Raw genomic sequence first — 3824 nt, forward strand, 5'->3', positions numbered from 1 at the left:
GAGAGAGAGAGAGAGAGAGAGAGAGAGAGAGAGAGCCTGGGGAATGCCACAAAGGGCTGGCAAATTGGGGGGTTAGAGCAGTGATGGGATAAGTCCAGCCTCCTGGGCATTTCTTGGCCAACTCTGCGGATGGTGCCCAATTTTATGCATAATCAGTCAATCACTAAAGTCATCTATCATTCTTTTAGAGCCCTGGTTTCTGTCTAAATGCAGAGGATTCAAAGCTAGGCAAAATAAACAAATAAAAAACCCCCTAGGATTTGCATAACACTTAAAGGTTTGCAAAATGATTTCCACAGCTACCTTATCAGAGCCTCAGCAGTATCCACAGGTAGCTGCTCTTATTATCTCCATTTTTCAGATGAGTAAACTGAGGCAGATAGTGGTAAAATGACTTGCTCTGGGTGTACCAGCTAGTCAATGTTTGAGACAGCATTTGAACTTGAATCTTCCTGACTCCAAGCCTAACACTAAAACCACTATGCCCACCAGTCTGACTGCTTGGTTATTCCCATCCCCAGGATACTATATCTATAGCAATATAAACACACACACACACACACACACACACACACACACACACACACACACACTCCCTCCTTCCTCCCAAATGACCAAATTCCAATCTTTAAGATGTACCTTTAAGGAAAGTGATCAGTGTTGGAGGGGATATGACAAAATGGCGACACCAATGTATTGTTGGTGGAGTTGTGAACTGATCCAAACGTTCCGGAAGGCAATTTGGAACTATACTTAAAGGGCTACCAATATCCTTAGATCTAGATCTTTTAAAAAATGGGAAAGGACCTGTTTGTACAAAAATATTTATAGTTGTTCTCTTTGTGGTGGCAAAGAATAGGAAATTGAGGGGTTGTCCATCAATTGGGGACCAGTTGAAAAAATCGTGGTATATGATGGTGATATAATACGATTGGGCTAAAAGAAAGGATAAGCAAGATAATTTCAGGAATAGCTGGAAAGAGCTGCAACAACTGATGCAGAACAAAATAAGGAGAACCAGGAAAACACTGTACACAGTAAAAGCAATATTGTGGGATAATCAGCTGTGAAAGATTTAGCGACTCTCAGCAATATAATGATTCAGGACAATTCTGGACTTATGACAAAGAATGCTATCCACCTCCAGAGAAAGAGCTCTTGGAGTCAGATGCACATCAAAACATATCATTTTTCTCTTTGGTTTATTTGGGTTTTTATTTGGGGGTTTTGGTTTTATATTAGTATTTTCTAACAACAATGAACAATATGGAAATATGTCTTATATCAGTGATTCCCAAAGTGGGCGCCACCGCCCCCTGCTGGGTGCTGCAGTGATCCAGGGAAGTGGTGATGGCCACACTTTTTTTTGTATTACATTCTATTCTGAGTTCAATAAATAGTTTGATAATATCCAGGGGGCGCTAAGTAATATTTTTTCTGGAAAGGGGGCGGTAGGCCAAAAAAGTTTGGGAACCACTGTTTTACGTATGATCATACATGTATAATCCAGATCAAATTGTTTACCATCTCCAGGAAGGGAGAGGGAAGGGAAGGAGGGAGATAATTTGGATATTATAACTTCTAAAAACTTATTACATGTAGTTGCTAAAATATAATATCTTTGCTTAAAAAAAAGAGGTATCATTAAGAGGGGACATGTACAACACATGTTAATTCATCACTAAGAGGAGTTCATGGGGGTAGCTAGCTGACTCAGTGATTGAGAGCCAGGAGGCATAGAGACAGTAGGTCCTGGGTTCAAATTTGGCCTCAGATACTTCTGAGCTGAGTGACCTGGGGGCAAGTCACTGAACACCCATTGCCTAGTCCTAATCAATACAGAATATTGATTCTAAGACAAAGTAAGGATTAAAAAAAGATTTCACATTAAAGCATAAGCCAATATACACATTTTGACTTCATATGCATCATAATAACTAGTATTTGTATAGAACTTTAAGATGTGCAAAGTGAGTGCTTTACATGCATTAATTCATTTCATCCTTACAACCCTGAAATGGGTATTTCCTCCATCTGACATATGGAGAAACTGAGGCATTTGGCAGTTGTGCGACACACCGGGTCACCGAGCTAGCGTTGGGGCTTCCTGAGTCTAGATTCCACATTCTGTCCTCTTCACTACCTACTTGCCTGGGTATCTTCTTAAACTTGTGTGAGGGCATGTGTTTTTCCTCAGGTACAGTTCCTTTGGAAGCAGAGACATATGGAGTCTGAGAGACACGCTCTTAAAACTTAATGAGCTTATTTGATAGCCATATGTCAACCTTGGCCATCGTTTCAAGAGCATTCTGAGCAACCAGATCCCGACTCCCCCCTCCTCCCAGTTTCTTTCTCCTGAATGAAACTAAATAGAACACCAGAGAACACCACTGGGATTCCCCATTCTCCCAGGAGCACAGACACCAAACTTCCTGGGCAAGACCCGGAAGAAAGATCACAGGCTTACATGGATTGGGTAAGAAAGTACAAAGATGCCTAAATTACTGCTGATGGAGGCTTGTCCAGAATCATCAGACTTTTAGAAGTCGTTGACCACTAAAACTCCATCTTCCTCCTTCAAGGACTTGCGTAAGCAGAATCTAAAGTGCAGGGGAGGGCAGAGGGAGGGTGCCGCCCATCTTAAGATCCAAATCAGATCGTGGGCTCCTAGATTCAAGAGCTAGAAGGAGCATCAAAGGCCACCAAGACCACTGCTTCCTCCCTATCTCCCTCCTCCCCAAAGCTTTTATAGTTGAGGAAATTAAGCCTAGAGAGATTCGATTTTTTGTTTCTTTTTGTGGCATTTTCTCCAAACCATTTCAAGGTAAGTCCATGTTGTTGAGAGTCTCTTTGGGAAAATGGCGGAGAGGGTGGTTGGAAAGGATTCCTTGATGGGCCACCACCCAAGCCATCTTTATACTGCTGTCAGAATCCATCGGGTCAGATATTGGTAGACTGTGATGCCTTGGCTCATTCCTACAGGAAGAATGGAGGTGAGGAATGTGGCCTGAGTTCCTCCAGGAGGGCCAGGATTAGTGCTTCCAACCCTCTAGGAGCCTAACACCTGCTCACCCACCATGGCTAACTTCCTCCTTCAGGGGACTTCTTGTACTGCTAGATGCCAAAGGTCTGTGATCTTTTTCACTCGGCTGGTTGGAGCATGTCACTAATGAGGCCAAGGCTCCAGGTTTAATCCCCAACATAGACCAATTAGTTTGGGTTGGTTCTGCATCACAGACCATGTCCTTAGCCCAGCCAGCCATCTTGCAAATAAATGGGTGACATCAGTCAGAACGGGAGCTTGGGGAAAGTGGTGATCACTCAACTTAAGTCATTTACTTTCTTTTCAATAAAAATCCTTACCTTGGGGGCACCTGGGTGGCCCAGTGGATGGAAGACCAGGCCTAGAGAAGGGAGGTCCTAGGTTCAAATCTGACCTCAGACACTTCCTAGCTGTGTGACCCTGGGCAAGTCACTTCACCCTCATTGCTTAGTCCTTAGGGCTCTTCTGCCTTGGAACCAATCCAAAGTATTGACTCCAAGATGGAAGGTAAGGGTTTTAAAAATAAAATAAAATAAATAAAAATAAAAATAAAGTCCTTGCCTTCCATTTTAGAATAAATACTATGTATTGGTTCCAAGGCAGAAAAGCCCTAAGGACTAGGCAATGGGGTGAAGTGACTTTCTGGGGTCACACAGCTAAGAAGTGTCTGAGGCCAGATTTGAACCCAGGACCTCCCATCTCTAGACCTGGCTCTAAATTTGCCCCCAGGCTTAAGTCATTTTCATGACTAGAGGATACAGCTCAAAGCAGGTGCCCTCCT

This window comes from Gracilinanus agilis, chromosome 1 (assembly GCF_016433145.1).
Source record: "Gracilinanus agilis isolate LMUSP501 chromosome 1, AgileGrace, whole genome shotgun sequence".
In the NCBI taxonomy this organism is placed as follows: Eukaryota; Metazoa; Chordata; class Mammalia; order Didelphimorphia; family Didelphidae; genus Gracilinanus; species Gracilinanus agilis.